Here is a 26312-nt window from a genome sequence, read left to right as displayed (position 1 = left end):
CCTGCTGCACTGAAGACTCAAATGGGCACATTGGCCCAGCAAGAACCAAAATATGGAAACAATTAGATTAGGTAACAGTGGCTCAACCAGAAATTATGAATCTGGAGCCTCAATGCTAGGGTCTAAATGATATGGTTCTCTCCAGTCTAAAAAGGAATGAGAGCAAGTACAGTGTTGCAGAGTCTTGCAACCTGGAGGATCTGCACAACCACAGGAGCTGCTGAAACTACTCCACTTTCGGCATGCTTCCCTGAAAAAAAAGGTTGTCACTAGGGAGACATCTCCTTCCCATCTTGCTCTTATGTGTAGTTTTTGCACTGCTTACTAGTTGAAGCAACAGAGAAACAAGAGGAACCTTAACCTTAGTTCACTCAGAATTACCAGTCTTGCCAATCTGAACCCAGACCAGCCTTTGCATAGTTTACTTACAGACTATGATTTTCTCATCTGTAAAATGGGACTACTTGAGGTTTAAATGAGATAATGACTGCAAAGTCCTTGATAGTGCCTGGCTTATAGGGAATATGAGCTAAGGTTGGTATTATTATTAAGTCACTATCTCACATGGTTACCCATTCCATTTGTGCCAATTCTTTCTTATCCAGAATCAGACGGTCATACCTATAAACCCTACTTCTTAGTTTTCATTCAAAAGTTTTGCAGAATGAGCCAAATCCCTCCTTCACAGCTATTCTTTTTTCATGTTATGTGTATATCATTCAACTTGCCTATCCAAAATCTGCTCCCTCAGTCTTCTCCATCTTAGTTCATGGGCCTCCACTTTCCATTTGATTAGACCAAAAGTCTTAGAGTCAGTATCGACTCCTCTTTTTTCTGACATCCCAACTCTAATCTGTTATATCTCCTTGCTACACCTCACCCAAGCCACTGCACTGTCTCCCCTGGCTTATTGCAGCAGGCTCCTAATTGGTCTCCCTGTTTCTGTCCTTATACCCATTTAATTTACACTTAATGCAGCAGCCAAAGTAATCTGATAAAATAAAAATTTGGTCCTATCTGTTATTCCTTTGTTCAAACCCTCAAATGACTTTCCACCTCACTCAGAGTAAAAGACAAAGTTCTTCTAACATGAGCTATGAGGCCCTATATAATTTGAACTCCTATATCTCTTATCTCATCTTCTACTGCTCTCCTTCTTGCTGACCTGCATACACACTGATTTCCCCGATCTAGTGTTTGTGCAATGGCATGAATTTCTGAGTCCAAATGCATAACCTTACATTACGCATATGCAAATATCTTTTGTTTAGATGTGGCTTTTCAATATCATCTTAAATTGTGGTGCTTTTATCCAGCTAATGACCACTCCAAGTGCACAGGTATTTATATTTGATCAACGTGTCAATTATGTCCTCATTCATCCATTAATAAAAATGTTGAACTGATCTGATTGGAGAACAGACACCTTTGGTTCACCACTAGGAACTTGTAGAAAACGCTACTAAGACTACTCATCCGGTTGCAAATACATAAAAGTGTACACCCTACATTTCTCAAACTTGTTCCTTAGCACGGTGAGGAAACTCAGAAAGGGGAAATGAATTGTTCAGGGACACATGGCTAGTAAGCAGCACCTGTAGATCTAGCCTGCTGGGCCAAGGTCTTTCCCAATATTGCATAATACTTTAGCATTGTTGTATTTTCTACAACACCAAGCACAGTGTTTTGCAAGTCCTCAGTGAACACAAGTTTATTGTTGATTAATATGCCTTGGCTTGATCGTCCTGCAGAGTAAGTCCTTCATTTAGACCTATGGTTCTCAACTCAGGCGATTTTGCCTCCAGGGGATATTTGCCAATGTCTGGAGACATTTTTGATTGACAAGAATGGGAGATGCTACTAGCATCAAGTGGGTGGATGCCAGGGATACTGCTAAACATCCTACAATACACAGAACAGCCTTCTACAACACAGAATTATCTGGTCCAAAATGTGCTGAGATTAAGAAACGCTGATTGAGAACTCAGGTTATTGATTTATAAGCAATTAAGAGAAGGTCTCAAAGAGCACCAAAGCAGGCTGATTGTTTTTTCTCTCTGGTTTCCTTGTTAACGGACCCAGCTTTTAAATAAACAAAAGAGCACTTGAGCTGAAAAAAAAAACAGACATAAAGTAAAACCTTGCAGCCCAGCTCCTTTTAGTACCTGAGTTCCTTGTCCTTGTGCTGAGAGGTGACACACAAGCCACAGCCACCCTCCTCTGCTGGGATAGAGAAAGTTGTACTCATTACATATGCATGTTTGCAATGGCATTCTTCACTTAAGAGATTCAGGGCACATCATTAATTAAAGCAATGAATTCCCCAGAAACAACACTAATTAAACCTCAAAATGCAAACAGCTTAAAAAAGCAGACCTCATTTTTCCATCCCATGTGAGCATCAGAGAAATCATACAGCTTCATCAGGCCAAGTGGGGAAGGGTGAGATTTATCAAGAAGGCAGACCAGCCCCTTCACTTGTGCTTTCTTCCCCATGTTTTTTGCTGCTAGATCCAAAAATGAGCCATAGGCAGAGCTGCCAAGAGGCAAATAGCTGGTTGGTGGTGGTATGTCATCATTTACATGATATGTGTTTCCTCTTCCATGAAGAAGTGGTGGAGTTCTGGAGCAGCAGGAGGGTTAGCATTTAAGGAATTGGACATCCGTTCTCCTAACCTAGACCACCTCGGCCCTCTGCTTTTCCACTCCATACTCCATACTCGGGCAACCTCACAGTTTAACTCCCACATATTTGCTAATTACTTCCATGTCTATATTTTTCCTTCCAGGAACTGTGCTGAATGCTTTGTATGCTTTATCTTTTTTAATCCTTCCACAGCCATGTGTACTCTTGGTGATATTTTCTAGATTATGAAATTATGATTTAGAGAAGTAAGTAATTTGTCCAAGATCACACGTATAGTAAGTGCAAAAGCTGGGACTTAAACCTAAAAAGTCTTACCCCCCTGCACTCTCAATTCCCTGTTTGTCAGGTGCTCATTGTTCCTCACTTGGATTATTGGCTCAGTTTCTAACTAGGCTCCTGGGTCTGCTTCCTTTCATGCCACCCTACACTCCGCAACCAGAATGGTCTTTCTAAAAGGCAGACCTATCACTCCCCTTCTGAGCCTAACCAAATGATTTATGGTTCCTTGAATTCATCAGATTCCATGTCCTCACCATGCTGTTTCCCTAACTGACATTTATTTTCCTTAAAAATTCAGCTGAAGGGTCAGCCATATTGAGTAGAAAGGTAGTCATACCTTTCTTAAAATATAACCATGTTACCTGCCTTATTAACATTTGTTTAAAAAAGAAAGAAAAAAAGTAAACTTTTTTGAGTAATCTGAACATGTTTGTGAAATGATTTCCCATCCACAATACTGGAATACTTTCTTTACTTTGATCAATTATGCCATTTCAATGTATTTCATTAGGCCTGACTATCTTATCATTGGATGATGATGAAGTTCAACACTTTTTCCTTTCCCTTGTCACTAGAATGTCAAAATATTAATTTTTTAGTTTTCTGAAGGCACTTCAAATTATATTTCATTCATCTCCTTTGTTGTTGTTATTGTTAATGCCGTTGAGTGGATTCCAACTCCCAGCAACCCTGTGGACAGCAGAGTGGACCCCCGGCCGGTCTTTTTGCACTATCCTCTCACCTTCTGTCGCTGCATCGGACAATGCTCCACTGCTATTCATAGGGTTTCCATGGCCAGTTTTTTCAGAAGTGGGTGGCCAGGTCCTTTTCCCTAGTTTGTCTTAGTCTGGAAGCTCCCCTGAAACCTGTCCACCCTGCGTGACCCTGCTGGTATTTGAAATACTGGTGGCATAACTTTCAGCATCACAGCAACATACAGCCACCACAATACTGCAACTGACAGACGGGTGGTGTGCCTTCCTGACGGGGAAACGAACCTGGGCCGCAGTGGTGAGAGCACCGAATCTTAACCACTAGACCACCAGGCCTGGCCTCATTTCTTTTACCCTGAAAATTAAACACATATTCAGAGCACACATACTTGTGGTTTTACCAATTGGTACCTCTCTCTGTCTTCTCATTAATTGGTGTAAGTCCACTGACACTAGACCCATTTAGCTCAGTCCTTCGGGAGGTGCTGCATTCAGGGAACTCCAGTCCTTCTGAGTCTCACTGTTTTACTTGCCTCTCTTGAAGGATATAAATGGGACTGGAGATCACATCCCATGGTAACTCATGAAAATCCCCGGCTACCTCCTATAGTGCCCAATGACTTTCCCCCAAACTGTGCCCTTCCAGCCCAAGACTCTCCCTCAGTCTCCTCCCTCAATTCTGCTCCTTGCTCACTCACTCTTCCTCCCACCCACCTGCTCTGTCAATTTGCAGCTCTCTCTGCTCTCCTCCAGATAACCACCCAGTCAGCTTGTGTTCTTTCTACAGCTCCCACATTCTGGAGACTCCACGCCATGAGATCTGAGTATTAGTCAGCGATATCGGGAGAGAGGGGAGAGAGGGGACACAGTGGTCAAAACCAGGTCACTTAAACTTTACTAGTTTAGTCCTATCACAATTACGATTTTTTGTAGGGTGGGGACCATGCTTCCACTTGTAATTATGATTTTGGCGATGTGAGGAGTCTTAGAGATCAGACAGTCCACTTTTCTAATTACATAGATGAGGAAACAACAGTTGCCCGAAGAGGTGTGACTTGCCCATGGTCACACCACTGGTCAATGCCATAGTTAAGCCAGACCTTCTGACTCGGAGGTGAGGATATCTTCTAGCATTCTGTGCTGTTTAAACTCCTCACTTAGTGCTTGGTGCAGTGCTTCTCACAAGATGTGTACCAGCTGAATGTGGGAACAAACAAAAAAAGATACGATTTAAGGATTATAATTAGAGTAGAGGCTTCTTCTCCCCTTGGCACCATGGCAGAGGAACCAGGAGGAGCAAAGGAAGGCCGGTCTGCCAGTCGGCTTCTGCTGTTTTAGTTATGATGTTTCATTATGGATTACCTGGGGGTCTAGTGTTCTATTTTAATGATATAATGAAGCTTTAAAATGAAGGAAGACACATCCCACCCCACCCCAAATGGCCTTTTTAGTTTTTATTGGCTATGCTTTAATAATAATAAAAACAGCAACAACAATTCTAATAGCTACCGTTACTGATTACGTACCATGTGCTGGGCCTCCCGCTAAACACTTCTATTCTCTCCTTCAGTTTAACCTTCAGAATAACTCTATGAAATCCGAGTATATACCTGCTTTACAGGTTAGGGAACAGGCTCAGAGGAATAAGGTTTACTGACTGTCACTCAGTAAGTAGCAGAGTCCAAGTGTAAACCCAAGCCTTCGGGTCTCCAGGAGTCTACGCTTCTACTCACGGCCATGTCAGGCTGGAGGGACGGCACCTCCCTCATCTGCCTGGTCCTATAGGCAGTCCATTCGTTCATTCAAGGAACTTTTGTTGCTACGCATGGGGATAGGTGATAGGAACACAAAGTCGGACAAAATACTTTTCTGCTTTCAAGGAGGCTGTACTCTAGTGGGGAAAACAGAGAAGCACGTCAACAGTTGTAGTGCGGCTAAGAGAGTGTTTTCCTAGAGATGCAAAGACGATCCTCAGGGTGCCGTGGGGGATGTGTAGACCAGGGGGAGTGGGGGTGGCCAGGGAAGGCCTGCAGGACTGGCAGGCCTGTGAGCTGAATGTTTAAGGAGGAACAGATGTCAAGTAGGGAAGAGCGTGTGTGAGGACAGGGGACACGATGAACTTAAGGAGCGGTGGGTAATTCAGTTAGTGTGGAGGGAGGAGGCCATGCGGGGCTTGGCAGAGGGAGCCGAGAGGCGGTCTGGGGCCAGGTCTTGCACGGCTGTTTGAACCGTGCTGAGTGGGTTGGAACTGATCCTGAGCCATGAGAAGCCACCGCCCAATTTTTATCAGAGAATGACCCTGGCAGAGATGGTTTAGGGAGTGTAATTATACTCGACAGGGATGTGGAAGATAGAAAGGTGGGGTGGGCAGGGGCACATAATTGGGAGCTGCTATAATCCCAGTAAAAAGAGAGGACAGTAGGGGTCCGGCCTGGTGGTGTAAGCAGTTAAGTGCGCATGCTCTGCTGCGGCGGCCAGGGGTTCACTGGTTCGCACCCCGGGCGCGCACCGATGCACCGCTTGGCAAGCCATGCTGTGGCCGCGTCCCATATGAAGTGGAGGAAGATGGGCATGGATATTAGCCCAGGGCCAGTCTTCCTCAGCAAAAAGAGGAGGATTGGCAGATATTAGCTCAGGGCCGATCTTCCTCACCAAAAACAAAAAAAAAAGAGAGAGAGAGGACAGTGGAACTGAGGCCCCTGGACCGGAGTCTGGGAAGGAGGGCAGGGGTTCCCAAGATTTGCAGCAGGTTATTGGGACAGCTGTGGGGGCTGACTAGAGGCCGGAGGTCGGCTCCATTGACAGCGGACTCCGCCCCCTGCTTAGGGAGAGTTTACTGCAAGAACTGTCCATTGAAAAAAAAGAAAAACATCCAAATGTGAAATAAACACACACAACTATGGCTATGAAAGAGAACCGACCAAGTGACCTGAGGGAAACCAAGAAGGAAGAGACATTATCTTTTGCTTTTCGCCTAAACCTTGCAGTGCCCTTTCCCTCTGCCTTCTCACCTGCTCCTTTTCTGCCTTGGTGACTTTGGCACCCAGTGCACCAGGGCTAGAGGTCTCAGGAGGGCAGGAGCTAAACGCTGAACAGCGCTGAAACTACAGCACGCTAACTCTGGCACGTGGTCATGGCTAAGCTGGGGCCTTCCCACAAGAACCGCTTCTCCACTCACACACGCTGTGGGGGCGCAGGGGTGCGTTCAGGGAAGCTCAGTTTCTGCTTCCACTGTGTTCCCCGAAAAAGCCTAAGAGCAGCCGGGGGTAGTATCTATGCTTCTCCGTTAACATAGCCCTATTAGTTTGAACACAGGCCTGTGTTCAACACAACTGTGTTGTTAATGACCTTTTGTTTGTAAAAGATCTAAAGGAAGAGTCTCAAAGTATGCAATCCCCATTGCCAAAAAGCTTTCTGGTGGCCTTTTGAGCAAAAAGAAGAAAAATGGCACATAAATTCTCATCCATTTTCCAATGTAAACTGCCATTTTATTAAAAATGGAGTCTGTAACAGGGCAATCCTAATTTAAATTAATGAGTCCTCAAATAATACTTGTTATTGCCAATTATGTTTTCATAGAATATAAAATCTCTGGGTTCATAAATAACATTCTTCCCCTATTCAGAGAAAGCCACGCTCAGCAATGTGTTATTCATGACTTAATTATTCTATAGATGCTTCATTCATATGCATGCAGATATATCTGGCAGCACTGCATTTTAATGAAGATGCTGAAAGGCAGCAGGCTATAATTTCTAACAGAGAATTCTGTCAGGATTGAACAATAGCAGCTCCTGGAGAGGACTAGGAAATAGCATAGCCCAGAAAGAAAATTAAAAACTCATTTAAATATTTTAATTATAATCTTCATTAGTGAAATTTTGAAATCCTTTTGCACATCCAGAGCTTCTACAGTTTTGGAGCTATTTTTGTTGGAGGAGAATAATTTTGAGGAAGGAGAATATTTTCAAGCCTCCATGGGTTGAGGTACAGCGCCCCTCTAGGGAGCACAGTACCAGGCCTCTGCCCCTGTCCCCTGCACCTCCTTAGCCTGATGTCTTTTTATTGAAGTAATAGAGTCGAAAGACCAATTAGGTCAACCCTGCAAAGGACAATGAGAGGAAGAAGGGGGAAGATTCATGTCAGGTTTTTCGGTGCTGAATACACATACATGAGGTGCAGGTTTTTTGCACTGGTTGGATGTGTCACCCAGAGAAGTCCCTAAACATTTCCCATGGCTAATACTTTGTTTTAAGGCGTACTTGCTTATAGGAACCAAGGCAGAACATTGCTAGAGGGCCAAACTGCAGAACTGGTCCAAACCAGAAAGGTCCAGGATGTTGGTGGGGTGCTGTGGGCAAAAGGAAATGAGTGCGAAAGGTGCCGTGTGCAAAAAGAGCAGATCTGTGCGTGCCTCAAATGCCCCTGCCCTGAGCCATGACACGGAGACCCATCCCCCTTCACATCCCATAAGAACCCTGCTCACCTTCCCTTCCGGGAGAAGGTGTTTTAGAGCTCCAGCTCTGCCTCCTCCATTCATTGGTCAATGAGTGAAGTTTCTGCTCTGCTGTTCCTAACCCGGTCTCGTTCTATTGGCTCGAGCGGCTCCGGGCACAAGGACCCACTTGCGGGTCACTGGTCCCATAGGGCTAGGTAACAGATGCTCAGATTTCCATCCTTTGACCCTCTGGGAGGCTCAGCTTGACTAGAAACAATTAAGACCTATTTCAACTAGAGGGATAGCCACAATTTTGTTATGGTTTCTCTCTTTCTCATCTTCCTAGAGAGGGAGAGATGTCAGAAAACTGATAGAATTGCCAAAAGCACATGAAATCAGCTAAGTAAATTGTGAAACAGGTCATAATTCTACTTGTTCTGTTATAGAGTAAAAGCCAAATTGAAACCTGTCACCACCTTGTTCAGGTATTTTGGGAGAGCTATGAATATGCAAGTGACAGGGCATTTAGGAAAGTGCGGCGTTTTCTGGAAGGGTGATGAGCAAGAGGCCCAGCTGTCCATGCCCTACCCTGGCTTTCCTCCTCCTTCGCTGAAACTGCCCTTGTCCCGGTCACCAGTGTTCTCTGTGTCCTCAAGTCCAGGGCACACTTTGCTGTCTTCCTCTGACTCCACCTCTCAGTAGAACTCAACCCAGAAGCAACTTCCTTTCTTCAACCTGCTTCTCTCATGACTCTTGAGATGCTGCACACTCTGCTCTTCAGACTTCTTGTCTTTTCCTTTTTTTTTCTTTGTGTAATGTTGAACTCTGATAAATAGAATTTAAAATTTTTTATGTACTTGAATTTTCAATCTTTTCTTATATTTTATCTCTCATTAAGGAGTTCCTTACCCCAGGTTCATGAAGTTCTTCTAGAATTTCTTGTAAGCATTTAAAAGTTTCTATTTGCTTGTCATATTTTGAGGCAGAGATCCAACCTTTTTCTTTTCTACGGTCATGAGCCGCATAAAGACGTTTTGGTCAAGACGGACCACATGTACGACTACGGTGCCCTAAGATTGGTACCATACAGTCTAGGTATGTCGTAGGCTGTACCATCTAGGTTTGTGTCAGTACACTCTGTGATGTTCACCCAAAAATGACATTACCTAACAACGCATTTCTCAGAATGGATCCCTGTGGTTAAGCATGATATGACTGTATATATGTGACCATTTGTCCCAGGATTATTCATTGAATAGACCCTCCTTTCACCATTGATGTGCAAAGCGAGCTCTGTCATATATCAAATATTTATGTATGTATAGGTCTGTGTATTAGTTTTCTATCGCTGCATAACAAATCATCACAAATTTTTCAGCTTAAAACAACACCCATTTATTATCTCACAATTCTGTAGATCAGAAGTCCAGGCAGGCCCAGAAGGATTTTTATACGTGTCAAGGCAGAAGTCAAGGTGTGGGCGGGGCTGGGCTCTTATCTGGAGGTTCTGGAGAATAATCTGCTTTCAAGCTCCTCAGGTTGTTGGCAGAATTCCGTTCTCTGAGGCAATAGGAGTGAGCTCCCAATTTCCTTGGCTGGGAGCCTGGGGCCACTCTCAGCAACTCGAGGCCACCCACAGTCCTTGGCATATGGCCCCCTCCATCTTCAAAACCAGCAATGGCATGCCAAATTCTCCTCATGCTTCCAATCTCTAAGTTTCTTTCCTTTCATCAACCAGAGAAAATTCTCTGCTTTTAAAGAGCTCGTTTGATTAGATTAGGCCTTCCCAGATAATCTTCATTTTTCCGTATAATGAAACATACTTCTGGAAAGGATATTTCATCATATTCCACCTCAATCAAAGGGGCGGGTATTATAGGAGGGCAAGGGTCATTGAGAGTCATTCTTAGAATTCTGTCTACCACAATCTGTTTGTGGGCTTTCTAACCTGTACCAGGGGCTTGTCCCTGTGTCAATATCTACAATGTCTAATCAAGTTCCTTCAAGAATCCCACTAATATTTTAATTGGAATAACATTAGTTCTATCTTTTTTATATTGAATCTTTTTATTTAAAAATGTGGTATATCTCCTCATTCATAAGTTTGTCCATAAGTCTTGCATATCTTTTCCTTTTCATATGTCATAATGAAATGTTACAATGACCTCTGGCCCAAAGCAAAAATTTTGACGTTGAGATGGGACTTCTAGAAAATATGAGTGGGGACACAGGCAAATCATTTCCCTAAAAAGCAAATATAAAACCAGACAAATCTGTTAAAAACAACCACTTCAGGATTTTTGGAAATTGAGCAAAGGAATTCATCTAATGGAGAAGCATTTATTCAAGAAAAACTAAGCTTCAGTAAGAAGAGTGAGAGTCTGTGGCGTTTTATCCTGGGGCTTCTGCCATTTCCCCCACCAGCTCTGCTGTTCAGTAATTTTACTAGGGCAGGGCAAGCTGTGAGGACGGGCAGCCTCCTTATTAGAGGGTGCTGATTTGCTTTGGAGTGGAGTACAGATACCCAAAGGCATCATCAAAAATGATAGCAGGAAAATCCAGGAGTAATAGCAAACAATTTAAGAAAGCTGCCTGAGGTCACAATACTGCTTGGGCAAGCAACAGACTGCTGTCAGAAAATTAAAGACCAGCCAGAAAATTAAAAGGGAAATCCAGAGATGGAGATAGTGATAGTGGGCCTTCCTAAGTATTCACTCGGCCCTGGTGATTTGGAAAACTGCGTGCATGTTCAAGAATGTGCACACACAGAGGAAAGATCAGATAGGACCTTGGCCATCTTCTTGTTCCTGATGAGTGTGAATCCTTGTGTATGCAGGAAGAATAAGCTGGAACAGACTTGTAAACTGACTTGACTTTGATTACATTCCTTAGACACACACAGTTCCATTGGCAAAGGGTGGATGCCTTACTGATTCAAGATGTTTACGTACAACCTCTAATCAATCATTGGCTGACCATTAAGCTATGCTGTCCCCTAGGGAGCCAGTCTTAAAAATAACACAAAAATACATTTTAAAAAAACCTAAGCAGAGACACTGCTGGGTGTACACTGCTGGGAAGACAGACTCTACAGAGTTAATCCAGGCAAGTCATTAAAGAAACACAAACATCAGCAACAACCACTTTCCCTGGAGGGGATAAGAATCCAGAGTTGCTACAATATATTATCTAAAAATTTCCAATTTAAAGAATTACATACAAAAAAAAAAAAAAAAAAGCCAAGGAAATTGTGACCATACACAGGAAGAAAATGAAGGGGTTCAGGACATGCCACCCCAAAATAGGCCACCTTGGCATATCGATTATTTTGAGTTAAAGGCACTTAAAAAACAGCAGGTACAAGAAAGACACTCAATTCCTCTTTTTCTTCCTGAAAGCAGAAGTTAAAACTCCCATATGAGAGCTGTCCTCCCTGTGCCAGGAGGAAAAAACACTCATCTCCAGAAATGGAAGTCAAGGCCAAGAGAATTCTGTGCTGACAGAGCTTATGAAAATAACTCTTATCTTCCCTTAGTTTCCTCGTTTTAGTTACTTTTCCACAATTGCCACTCTTTGTTCAACCTAGTATATAAGCATTTAGGCTTTCCCACTTCTTTGGGTCTTCATTCCCTTGTGAAGGCTCCCATGTCATGTAAAACTAATATTAAATAAATTTATATTTTCTCTTGTTAATGTGTCTTATGTCAATTTAATTCTCAGGCCAAGCCAGAGACCCTAAGAGGGTAGAGGTAAAGGTTTTGCCTCCCCTACAGTTTCTGGTGATGAGGTTGGAATAGTACTGACTGGGACATGCAGCTGAGAGATCCTGGGACACTTGACAAAAGCTGGCAGTTGGTAAGAGTTCTTACCATGTCAGTCTCCCAGATCTCTGCCTGTAGGGTCTGGTCAGGGTGAGAGTCGTCAGTCTCCTCTTGTCTTTCCCTTTCCAAGTTCAGGTGGCAGGGGACAACATTTGTGTGAACTAGTTTTTTGGGTATAGCAACTCTAGTGTTTTCTGTTTTGAGTACTCTTGTTTTCTACTGACTCCCTTCCTCTCAAGATGGTCACTGTTTTCCTTTGTCTCTGTCTTTTGTGTCATTTGTCATAAAGAGGAGAATCATAGGGTAAAACACAGGCACAGGTCTGATAAGCCTATTGTTTGAGCTGGCCTCACAGATTGGTGAGTTTATAGTTCTCACCAGATCTGCACCTGTTCAGACCAACTTTGCGTGGGTCACAAATAAGACAAAACACAACAGCTGGATCAGATTCTCCTTTCATCTTGTTTTACATCCAGAGCCTGGCTTTGTGAACAGTGAGAACATTCTCTTTGGTCTCTGCCAGCCAAGGGACACAGGTTGTTGGGTTTGCATCTGGTGGCCAGCCAACAGGCTGGGAACCAAGACAAGAAGTGACAAACAGCATTCTCTTTGTCTGGCCTAATAGCTTTCAGGGGAGCTTGTCTTAGTAAATGGTCATAGTCCATAAGGGGCCTTTGTCGTCTCACCCTTCACTGATGCGTTAGTACTGGGAAAGCCCCATCCTAGTATCACCTACCCTGTGTCACAAATTGGTGGGTCTGTGACTGGAGAAATCTCACATTCTTGTGGGACACAGTTTTCACAAACACTATTCTTACTGCCTGTGACAACGAAGATCTTTCTTTGCTTTCTTAAACTAACTCTGGGAGTGAACTTTTTGGATCACGGGGCTGCATCTTCTAAACCCATTTTGAAGATGCCTCTTGCATCTGTGCCTGGATAGTTACCTCTGAGTCTTGCCATAAAAAGGTTTATTGGATTGAGTTGCTATTGAAATAAATCTATCCTTGACAATCCTACTAATCGATGGCCAGATAATGGATCCTTTGAATTGGAAAAACTATATTTAAAAAAATTTGAGGGAGCCCTCATCCTAAACAAACGTCCTAATCGGTACCTATAGGAAGATCAAATTAAAAAGAGGACACGAAGAAAAGTAATGGCTAGCCTTAAAGACTCCCTTGATAACCTTAAAGAACAGAAATCAGACTTAAAACAAAAGTTAGAATCCACACCCACTGTAAATCTTTCCTCTCCACCCACTTATACTCAATTTGTTGCCACACAAAAATGGGGTTCTCCTCCCCGATGTGCATAAACAAGCCAGTTAATTATGGCACCAGCTTTTGGGAGAGAAATCAGCTTTATTCTGTGAGATCGATCTGCAGGGAGACAGGGGGCATGTGCCCTCAGATCTGTCTCCCTGATTCAGGATTTGGGGCAAAATTTAAGAGGTTAGGGATAACAGGCTGGAACATGGAAATGCTGGTGGAACAGGTTTTAATTGATGGGCTTCAAGCATTTATGGTAAAGTTCTAAATATTTATGATGAGGTTCTAAATATTTATGATGAGATGGAAAAGGAATTTTAACACTAGATCTTCCTGGATGACAGATCCCTCACTTCTGATAAGAGTCTAACTTTAAAGTTCCAGTCATGTCCTGATCCTTTGGTTCCATGGGGAGGAGAATCTTAGGTTCTGCCCTCATTCAGGTCAAGATTTCTTCTTCTGTATATGCTCTGGCTATGTGACTTTGCAAATTTCCTGAAAGGCAATTCTTAATCACTCTGTTGATAAGATGGGGTCAGCTGAACTTGTCCTGGCAGGCCTGCAGTTACAAGAAGATCTATTGGATCTCTGGGCCCCTGCCTCAAACCCTCCTCCTCCAAATCTGGCCCCATTTCCTCAATAAATTCCTTTAACTCCCAAAACTCCTCTAACTTCCCCCTGAAAATCCTTTAAACACCCAGCTGCCTGCTTTGAATTGCCTGTCTCTGCAAGATTTACAGAGAGCACTCTGGCCTGATCTCCAGGCCTGGAATATACAGGTTACTTTTGTACATGCTGACAGCCAGGAAATAAATCTGGCACAGGCTCCAGGAACCCGCAGCCAGGCTCACTTTGCTATACTTTGCAACTCCTCCTATTTCCAGGGCTCTGTAGTCAAACCCAGTCAGCTGTAGGCCTTCCTATGCAGCACCCCCATGGAAGTATCCTGACCCCCACCACAAAGAATTCATGTCCCCTGGATAGTAGCAGAACTTTTAAATTCCAAAATGTTTTTGCCTCCACTTTCAGAAGATCCTACCAAATTTAGAAAGGAGTTAGATCATTGGCCTGTCCCAACTCCACTCATAGGAACCTTGTCTGGCTTTTAAAGGACATTCCTCCCACCCACGATTATACTGTAGTTATCAGACAGGCTAGATGGCTTCAGAGGGGAAGTCCCCCACGGAGGTAACAGGTGGCTAGAATCTCCCAGGCCCTCCTGCAAATGACTAGGAAATGGCTCAGCCAGGCCAACATTCAGGGCCTGAGGGGTGGATAATAGAGGCCTTTCCCCCTAAGGTAAATTGGTCTAAGTTTGAATTATGCACTCAGAAGAAAGGGGAACATCCTAGGACCTTTGTGGAACACTTTATACAGCATTTGCGAAGGCACCCTGCATTAAACTCTGAAGCCCCAGAACATAGAATTCTTTTAATTTCTGCCTTGGTTGGAAATCTTCTCTGATATGAAGAGACAAATCCAAATAGTGTCATTGCTGGGCAGGTCAGTCTCTCAGCATTGTTATAGAAGCAGCTATACAATTCTTTGAAAATAGCTTGCAGGAAAACAAGACAAAAAATAAATTTAAATCAACAGTCCTTGCTGTGCATATTGAGTCTTTACAAAAACAAAAATAATGACTCTAAGAGTTAACTCCAAATCCGCTCATCTTTCTCACCAACCACAGAGCCTTTCCTGTTTGCCTCCAGACATTTGCAGTCATTGTAAAAAGCTAGGACATTGGAAGAACAGTTACCCTGAACTTAAAAGAAAGGAAAGCTCAAATAATATTTTTCCTAAGCCCCAGCACCCTAAGAGGGTCCATTTTTCCCCTCTTCTGGGATAATACCCCATCAATTGACAGGGTCAGCCAATCCGCAGGTGCCCCCCAGAACCCACTATTAAACTTAAAAGAGAGGATTGGAAACTGGACTTCTTAATTGACCTTGGTGTGACTTTCTCTACCATCTGCTCAGAGGATTTATCCCTACCTGTCACCTCTGATTCTGTCAGAGTCTCTAGACGACCTATTCCATTGCCCATATCTGAGCCATCCCAATATCCTTAGGCTCTCATAACACTTGTGGGGGATCAGAATTTGCCACCCCAAAATGTATCTCTTTGGTTTGATTATTTTTAAGGACAAAAGGCTCTGAAAGAAATGTTGACTTTCCCTCGAATTGCCTAAAAGAATTTAAGACAGAAGGTCTGTTCCAGGAAGGAGTTAATACCATAAGATAACTATTGTATAATATAAACTAGGTGTGATAGACAGGGAGGGACCTAATAAGGGCCTTTTAATCAAAGTCCTCTCCATCTTTCATTGCCTTTACAAGGCATGGTCAACATTGGTTTATCAAATATTTGCTTCTCCATCTCCACATAAAATTGCCTTCCTCCTCTTGGAAGGCCCAAGCCACTACTCCCAAAGGTTTCTTTTGTTCTTAGCTGAAGATGGTATTTAAGACAGTGGCTTCTGCCATTTTGGTGAGTTACTCAGATTTCCTGGGTTTCTCCCACGTATACATATTATTAAACTTTGATTTTCTCCTATTATTCTGTCTCATGTCAATTTAATTCTTAGACCAACCAGAAGGACCTAGAGCGTAGAGGAATTGTTTTCCTCCCCTACACACCCACCCTGCCTTTCTAATTTCTGACTCCTCACCAGCGAATCTTTTAGGCAAAGACTTGTTATGTAACTTTAATGCCACCATACAATGTAACAAGAAAGTCGTTTTTATTTCCTTGCCCTCGGGCTAGACCTCAGACTTCCTACTTTCCCTAATGAACATCCATCTCAACTGAAAATCCTCTGAAGAGGATGCAACCTTAAAAGACACGCCAACCAATCTCTGGGCTTCACATGCAAATGAGGCTGGATTGCTCCTGAGTGCAGAGCACCTGGGCATCGCCCGAAACGGAACAAGTCTTTGCCATCAGTAGCCCAGAGATGCAGAGTAAGGAATTGAACGTATAATAGACTCTTTTTCATGCCAGGGTGTTCTTATCTTTACTTCCTCACCCTATAACGTCCCAGTATTGCCAGTAAAGAAAGAAGGGAAATTTGATTCAGACAGGAATCAAATCTATCAATTTGTACAAGATCTAAGAGCCACACACTCCCTTGTAATTCCTTGCCACCCGTAGTTCTTAATCCAGCTGCCGCTCTTACCTCCATTCCCGCTAACGCAGCCTGGTTTATGGTAACTGATGTCTGCTCAGCTTTTTTTTCGATTCCATTGCATTCTGACTCACAATTTCTCTTTGGCTTTACATGAGGGAAACAACTGACATGGACTCCCATACCTCAGGGATATTGTGAGTCTCCCTCAATATTCTCCCAAGTCCCTAAAGCTGACTGAGATTCTGTAGCCTTTACCCCGGGCTCCACTCCTGTCCAGTATGTTGATGACCTTTTACTCTGTAACCAAAGTGAACAGGGGGCTCTTACAGACTCCCTCATTCTCCTACAGGCACTAGCTGAAAAAGGCCATAACCCTCCTCCCCCCAGTAAAACTTGAATGGGTGCAAACGACTGTTACCTGCTTAGGACACCAGATATCTCAGGGCATCAAGAGCTCATTCCAAAATGCCCCAAGTCAATTTTGTCCATCTCTCTCCCCAAAACAAAAGAGCAGCTACATGAATTTCTAGGGGCAGCTGACTATTGCTGCCAATGGATTACTAACTTTCCCGACTTTGCTAAACCCCTGTATGGCCTCCTGGGTATTCCCTCAGAGCCCATTTCCTGGCCCCCAGAGGCATTAACTTCCTTTGAGTCTTAAAATTAACATTGTCCACACCTCAGCTCTAGGCTTACCTACTTTTGACAAATATTTTCACTTACATTGCCATGAAAATCATGAGATTGTCTAGCCCACACTAAGGAGACTGATACTGTACCTCTAGGAAGTGATAGGGCTCTAACAAAGCCGCTAAATACACAACCCCAAACGGATCCCCTATTCTTTCTCCACCCAACTTATAAACCTGCTTTATCCCTGACTGATACTATTGATTATCAGACAAAAGACACTCAATCTGGAAAAGACAAATGAATGCAAAAGAGTGCCGAACAATTATCAGACAAATTTTACATGGGGCCAAACAGATTCCTATGGCCCCCTTTCTTTTGACCTTTTGGCTTGCATTTACCTCCCATCAAATGGGACATATATGTAGATGGGGGATAGTTAAGGAACTAAAAGATAATTGACATTCACAAAATTTCTGACCAAATTATTTCCCATTGCACTGTTTGTAAGTCTCACCAAATTTCAAGAAGAAACCAATATAACTTAGGAAGTCTTCCAAGGCCCACACTGCCCCTTGCAGTACTCCAGATGGATTTTATAGATTTGCCTGCAGCGTTAGGCTATGCCCACCTCATGGTACCTGTATGTGTATTTAGTGGATGGACTGAGTGCTATCCAACTAGACATGCTGATATTCCTACCACAATAGTGGTAAGGAAATTAATAACTGAGATTATTCCTCATTTTGGCATTCCTGTATGGGTTGAATCAAATCAAGGAACTCATTTTACAGCAGAAATAAACTATTTGCTTGCAAAAAGTCTGGGGTACTCATTAGAATTTCATACTCTGTGCCATTATCAATCATCTGGCAAGCGGAATGTGAAAATCTAGACATGAAAAGGACTTTAGGAAGAGCCTGTCACGAAACTGGACTTAAATGGCTGGTTTGGCTTAAAGTCTGTCAAGAAACTGAGCTTAAACATTACCCCTTGTCCTTACAAAAATCTGGAATACTCCAAATAGGAGACATGGATTAACTCTTTTTGAAATAGATTTGGTCTCCCTATGCCTACTGGCATCTCTAAACCTTCCATTTCTAGATTGAGTGAACATTATGGGGACTTAGGTGAACAATTTGATGTTATGACAAGCTATATAGAAGAATTAACTAGTATACCTGTTACATATCATCAACAGGTAAAAAAACCTTGGCCTCCACCAACTGACAAGCCTTGCCGTCCTTTCCACCAGGAGATCAGATGTACATCGAGGTTTTTAGAAGAAAGCACACACTGTCACCTCACTGGGAAGGACCTTATGAAGTACTGCTAACCATCTATACTGCCGTGAAATAAAGGGAAAATCCTCCTGGATTCACACGACCCACGGCAAACTAGACCCAGGCCAGCACTCCCAGGATGATGGGAAGACCATTCCTACAGGTGATCTTAAAGTAAGGATTTCTAGGATCAATTCCCAAGCCCTGGAAGCAGATGACATCATGAATTAGACAGCTTTTCCCAAGAACATGATTAAGAAACTTCACTTCCGCCGATTTTCTCCCCACACTAAGTCTCTTACACCACAAGAAACAAAGCAAAAACAACCCTTACTTTTAGTGAAGCTTCCCCTTTCTTTGGCCATTTATTTAAAGGCTGACTGGAGCTTGCTTGTCTCTATCTGTCCTATTCTCCCTCTGATCCTCCACTCTGGCCTTTCTTTCAGACTGTGTGTCACTCTTATTAATCCTTACTGTTTTCGAACCACTCAGGCACAGACCTGACATTCTCCTACACTGGTTTTCCAAACCTTGGTCACATCAAATAACCAGTCTGATTACTGGTTATGTCAACATCTAGATGGTGAAAAAAGAACCTGAACTAATTTTTATTCCTGCCAATACGAGCACCTGGTGGAGCAGCTCTGGAAAGTGGATGTATGACAGGGTATGGTATCCACAACCAAGAAAACAGTATCACTCTACTTCTCATTCTCCTGGGTTAATTGGACATCAAAAACCTTCTATAGAATCTCAAAAACTGTCCTTTGCTCAGATAAAGTCATTAGAAGGAAATTTTTCCCTTTGCAATATTATAATCAAACTCTGTGGCTTGATTCTACAGGTAACATCCTCACGCCTCTCACAAAGGTTGTAAGTGGTCCTGGGACTGACTCTTATGGTATCAACACATGCCAAATCACGAGGTGTTACAGCTAGCTCACAAGTCAGCCTTTTGCAAACTGGGGTAGCTTAGCCACTCCCCTAATGAGGCTTCTTAACACCAAAGATTACACATGTGTAGACCAAAATTCTGGACTAATTTGGCCAGGTAATAAAATCAAGCTTCATAACTGCAAAAGCTGAACTGCAGGCCTCTTATATCAGATGTTTTGCAACCTGTTCTGCTCCTACAGGCTGATGGGGACACCTGGAAGATGAAGGTGTGCAGATGTCAGCACGACAGATGACAAAACACACCAAACCCCAACACTAAACTCCAACCTTGGGGGTCAAAAGTTACACTCTGACCCTATCTGTGAACAACGCTGGTCATTTTATCTTATGTCATGACAATGAATATGAAGGATTCCCACCTAAACGGTCAGGATGATGTGGACTCCAATACCTGAGGCCTTCTGTCATCAAGTACTCTACCTTAAATGCCTGCCAAATTACAAACTTAGGCACCTTTGTTCAGAAAGGAGTGCCACATAAACATACGAAACGTACTAGGCAAGAGGTCATAGAAAACGCACTTGTGTTTCACAATTCTGAGTTCTTTTCAATACTGAGATCCTTTTTCCCAGGGTTTGGAACTCATGAGTTGGAAAAGGCAGTTCGAAATCTTTCCATAGTAATAGAACAAGAGTTCAACATTAATGTGCAAATATTGGAAGCACTTCATTTGGAAGTTAATACTTTAGCCTCTGTTTTACTCCCAAATCTTTGTGCCCCGGACACACTGACAGCCCAGCAAGAAGACCTTGTGCGATCATTGGTGGAGAATGCTGTTTCTATGTAAATCACTTGGGACAAATAATGTCTAATCTACACCTTTTAAAGGACAAGATAGACAATCTCCATCAGATAAATGATGCTCAACCATTTTTTTATTGGGCTGACCTATTCCCAGGGATGGGAGCCTGGTTTAACAGGATATGGGGAAATGTGCTTAGATTTTTTTCTTTTCTGCTTATTCGTTCTTGTTTTAATTTATGCTCTTCTTTCTCTTTGCAGACCTCTTGCCAATCAGCTACCAATCCCTTTTTTTCTCTCCACAGACCCAGACTCAGCTTCTAATATATAAAACTTCCAGGGAACTTTCAGATTGAGGAAGTGAAGGGATTCAGGACACGCCACCCCAAAATAGGCCACCTTGGCGTATTGATTATTTTGAGTTAAAGGCACTTAAAAAACAGCAGGTACAAGAAAGACACTCAATTCCCCTTTTTCTTCTTGAAAGCAGAAGTTAAAACTCCTATGTGAGAGCTGCCCTCCCTGTGCCAAGACGAAAGAAACACTCTTATCCCCAGAAATGGGAGTCAAGGCCAAGAGAATTCTGTGCTGACAGAGCTTGTGAAAATAACTCTTATCTTCCCTTAGTTTCCTCATTTTAGTTACTTTTCCACAATTGCCACTCTTTGTTCAACCTAGTATATAAGCATTTAGGTTTTGCCATTTTTTTTGAGTCTTCATTTCCTTGTGAAGGCTCCCATGTCACATAAAACTAATATTAAATAAATTTGTATGTGTTTCTCTTGTTAGTGTGTCTTATGTCGACTTAATTCTCAGGCCCAGCCAGAGACCCTAAGAGGGTAGAGGTTAGGTTTTTGCCTCCTCTACAAAAGCAATCAATAGATACTGTCCCTAAGGGCAGCAGATATTGTACTTAGCAGAGGAAGACTTCAAAGCAATTATTAGAAACATGTTTAAATAAAGGAAACCATATTTAAAGAAGTAAAGGATGTATTAGCAACAATGACACATCAAATAGAGAATATCCATAAGGAGATAAAGATTATTTTAAAAAATCAAATAAAAATTTGGAGTTTAAAAGTACAATAACTGAAATGAAAAGTTCACTAGTGGGATCAATAACAGATTTCAGCTGGCAGAATAAAATGAAATTGAAGATAGATCAACAATTATAAGAAATTACAGAGAGAAAAATGAACGGAGTCTCAGAGACCTAAGGAACACCATCAAGTGATCCAACATAAGTGTCCCAGAAGTAGAAAAGAGAAAGAAAGGGGAAAAAAAATATTCAAGAAATTATGCCTGAAAACAACTAAAATATATATAGTAAAGGGCATCTGTGTTACTCTGCCCAAGCTGCCAGGGCAAAACGCCATAGAATGGGCAGGTTAAACAGCAGACATTTATTTCTCACAGTTTTGGAGAATGAGAAGACCAAGATCAAGGTGCCTGCAGATTCAGTTCCTGGTGAAGCCCCTCTTCCTGGCTTATAGATGGTGGCCTTCCTGCTCTGCCCTCACATGGCAGAGAGAAAGAGAACTCTAGTCCCTCCTCCTCTTCTTATAAGGACATGAGTCCCATCACGGAGGCCCCATCCTCGTGAACTCATCTAAACCTAATTGCCTCACAAAGGCCCTGCCTCCAAATATCATCATATTCAGGGTTAGGGCTTCAACATATGCACTTTGGGGCAGGGGCACAAACATTCAGTGCATAATAGCATCCTGCAAATGAATTTAAATGGTGCACTAGAAAATATTTAATAGAGTAAAGGCTGTAAAGGAAGAACAGAAAAACAAAAAATGCATGAGATAGGTAGATAAATAAATCCAAACAAAATTTGAACAAATAAGTTGAAAGTAAAAGCATGGAAAAAAAAATATACTAAAATGGCTCAAATCCAAAAAACTGACACCCATTGCTGGTAAGGATGCAACAGAAACTCTCGTTCATTGCTGGTGGGAATGTAAAATGACAGACACTTGGAAGACAGTTTGGTAGTTTCTTACAAAACTAAACACGATCTTACCATATGATCCAGCGATTGTGCTCCTATGTATTTACCCAACTGATTTGAAGACTTATGTCCACACAAAACCTGCACGTGAATGTTTATAGTGGCTTTATTTGTAATAGCCCAAATCTGGAAGGAACCAAAAGGCCCTTCAGTAGGTGAATAGATAAACAAACTGTGGTACATCCACAGAATGGAATGTTATTCAGTGATAAAAAGATGGAGCCATAAAAAAGGATGATGAATTTTAAATGCATATTGTTAAGTGAAATAAGCCAGTTAAAAAAGGCTGTATACTCTGTGATTCTAATTATACGACAATCTGGAAAAGGGAAAACTGCGGAGACAGTAACAGACCAGTGATTTCCAGGGTTTGGCAGGAGGTGATGGTAGCAGGGGAATGGTTCAATAGGTGACGCACAGGGATTTTTCAAGGGTGTTGAAAGGATTCTGTATGATAATGTAACTGTGGATACGTGACACTATGCATTGTCAAAACTTTAGAGCAAAAAGAGTGAACTTTAATTATGTAAGTGTACAAAAGTCATTTAGGAGGTTAGAGGAATCCCAGGATTGAATCTGGTATGTCACAAAACAATCTAACTGTACGTATTCCAAATGTATGAAGCAACCTCACTGAAGGGGATGGGGTAAGAGGTATCGACCTAAGTAATTCTGGAAATGTGTGGGGTCTGTAAAACTATGAAAAAAGAAACTGCACATAAGCACCGTTACTAGTTGATCAAGTTCTTTCCCGTGGGCATACAGCTTAACCATACTGATACTGCTGTTCTGGAATTGAACGGTTAAGTAAATTGATGTCAGATGATGGGAGTCAGAGGTCAGATGATGTCATAGGATGTCTCACTGTTGCAGTGGGAATTTATAATAAACAAAGGGAGGAGGCTAGAATTATTTAAATGGTAATGGGTTAGAGTGTGAGACATCAGTATGAACTCATGTTTAGCTTAATATGATTACAGATGTTTATATATAGAAATGTGTATATACACAGGTTAGTATATACACATATCTCCTTGCTCTGTCAGCTGAGCAGGCCTAGAAGCAGTAACAGTCCAGTAGCAATGAGCATACCTAGTGCCTACATCTTGGTCTCTGATCCCATTCTCCAATAAAAGGAACCAGGGCTCCTTGGAGAACTGGCTGATTCTAGGACTGGGACAGGAATTATATAAGACGAGCCTGGAGCATCTTGCAGTGCCAGAAAGTAAGGAAATGCTCAAAAACTAACAAACAAACACACACCCACAATGTTGAAGATATGTCTGGGGGACACAGGAGCCAAATGAAAGAACTCCCAATGGCCAAGCCTGGAACAATTTGAGCAACAAAATAAGAAGGATCAGAACCTAAATTATAAAATAAGTATTCATGAATCCATAATGGCATAAAGAAATTGTTGAATAAATAAATGGAGGAGAAGAGAAAAATTTCCCGTGCAGAAGAATTCCACATAATTTATGTGGATACTCTGCCCTCACAAAGGCGGAGCATAACTTCCCACTCCTTAGGTTTGGGCTGAGTACAGTGACTTCCTTCCAAGGAGTACAGTATGGGAAGGAGGGGAAAAAAGAATAACTTTACAGTGCAGAAAGCTGACAAACATTTTCTCATCAACGTCAACAGTGATAAGTCATGTTGATAGTATGTGTCCTTGATAAGGTGTGATGAAAATGGTAATGTACCTCTACGGTTTTCCTCTTCAAAACCCATAATCCCAGTCTGATCGTGAGAAAAACATAAGTCAAATCCCAATAGAGAGACACCACACAAAATACCTGACCAGTTCTCCTCAAATGTCAAGGTTGTCAAAAACAAGGCAAGTCTGAGAAACCGTCATGGTCAAGAGGAGCCTAAGCAGACATGATGTGTAAATGTCATGTGGCCTCCTGGAGGGGACACTGTATCAGAAAATGGACAGCAGAGAAAAACAGGCAATTTGATTAAAGAATGGACTTTAATTAAAAATAATGCATCAATGTTGGTTCATTAATTTTAACAAATTAATGTGAGATGTTAATAACAGGGGAAAATGGATATGAGTTATACAGAAACACTGTACTATCTTTGTAATTTTTCTATAAATCTAAAACTTAAAAAATATAGTTTATTTTAAAAACATATATACATGGGTAAGTATCTGTGTGTGTGTGTGTGTGTGCGTGCGCATCATGCAAGCAGTAACCATAAAAAAGCTGTAGTGGCCATAATAATATCAGGTAAAATAGAATTTAAGACAAGAATATTTATAACACATAAACAAATTGTGGTATGTCCATAATGTCCATATGATGGAATACTATTCAGCAATACAAAGCTGTGAACTACTGATACCTACTGATACCTACTGACACAACATGGATGAACCTCAAAAACACTATGCTAAGTGAAAAAAGCCAGATGCAAAAGACATCTTGTTATATGATTACATTTATATGACACGCCCAGAAAAGGCAAATTTATAGAGACAGAAAGTGGATTAGTGGTTGCCTGGGGCTGGAAATAAGAGAGTGGTTTGGCTACAAATAGGCATGAGGGATCTTTTCAGGGTGATGGAAATGTTCTGAAATAGAAATGTGGTGATGGCTCTGTAAATTTAAATTTATGGAAAATCATTGGATTGTACATTTAATATGGGCAAACTTTGGGGGGAGTGAATTTTCTGATGTGTAAATTATATGTCAATATAGCTGTTTAAAGCATTAAAAATCTTTTTTTTACTCCCTAGAAAAGTTAATGATTAATAAACATACTCAGTATGGGGCCAGCCTCGTGGCGTAGTGGTTAAGTTCATGGGTTCTGCTTCAGTGGCCCAGGGTTCACCGGTTCGGATCCTGGGTGAGGACCTACTCACCGCTCATCAAGCCATGCTGAGGCGATGTCCCTCACAGAGGAACCAGAAGGACCTACAACTAGGATATACAACTATGTACTGGGGCTTTGGGGAGAAAAAAAGAAAAAGAGGAAGATTGGGAACAGATGTTAGCTCAGGGCCAATCTTACACACACAAAAAATAAATTAATTAAAAACAAAAACATACTCAGTAAACAAATATCTTAGTTAATGATTTTAAAAAATACATATCTCCAATGACCAAATAGCTTAATAGGAACATTTCATAGGAAAGGCAACTATTTCCAGAGAAAACTGAAGAGGGTGTTCCATTTAAATAAATGAAATAAGTTTATTTCCTCATTCCCCATTCAGATGGTTTGTTCTTCAAGGACAGGATTATTCCTTTCAGAGAATAAGCTTAGATATACAACAGGCCTTCAATTATTCATTGTTTTATTGATTTCAAAGATTTATCCAACAAGATTAAAAACCATATGCACGGGGCCGGCCCGGTGGCGCAAGCAGTTAAGTGCTCGCGCTCCACTGCGGCAGCCCGGGGTTTGCAGGTTCGGATCCCTGGCGCACACTGACGCACCGCTTGTTAAGCCATGCTGTGGCGGCGTCCCATATAAAGTAGAGGAAGATGGCCACGGATGTTAGCTTAGGGCCAATCTTCCTCAAGAAAAAAGGGAAGGATTGGCATCAGATGTTAGCTCAGGGCTAGTCCTCCTCACAAAAAAAAAAAAAAGACCATATGCTATAGATTATTGGGGCTGAATCAGAGCAGCCCAAGATGAGGTGCAGTTTCAGATGCCTTCTAAAAGGAAGTGTTGCAAGTTGTATTACTGGACAAAATATTTACTCCCCCTCCTCCCCCAGGACCTGGGGGGAGGAGTGCTATTCCCCCACTCAATGGGAGTTGGGCTTGGCCCTCTGTGACTTGCTTTGGCCTCAGCTGGGCAGAGTGTACTTCTACACCCCTGACCTTGGGCTTGGCTACATGATTTGCTGTGGCCAATGGGAGTTAACAGATGTGATGTAATCAGAGGCTTGAAGTGTGCTGACGTGGTTGAACTTGCCATCTTGTGCTTCTGCTATTGCCATGAGAACCTCTCCTGGGTAGCTGTTGCTCCTTTAGTGAGGTTCCAGAATAAATACACATACAGAGAGCCACCCAGCTGAGCCCAGCCGAGATCAGCCAATCTCCCAGCCAACCAGCAGAGAAATAAAATATTTAGGATATATTTATGAGAAAGAAAAGCTTAAGGATGTATGCCACTGAGATTTGGGGGTTGCTGTTGTTCACCAAGCGCTGACGGATACAGGAAGCATTCATATTTTATTATAATTTATCATCTTTATCAAAATTTCTTTTACAATGCCTTAACACCTCCAAGCACCTTCTTACATTCAATGCCTAGTAACATACGAGGTACTAAGGATACAGAAATGAATAAAATACGCAACCATAAGCAAGTAATGTTTTGTGTATCAGTAAAGGAATATCCGACTGAGAATGCCCAGCCATTAAGCA

Source organism: Ceratotherium simum, chromosome 2 (assembly GCF_057802395.1).
Source record: "Ceratotherium simum simum isolate JZ-2026a chromosome 2, ASM5780239v1, whole genome shotgun sequence".
NCBI lineage: Eukaryota > Metazoa > Chordata > Mammalia > Perissodactyla > Rhinocerotidae > Ceratotherium > Ceratotherium simum.
Note: the sequence above shows the minus strand (reverse complement) of the source record.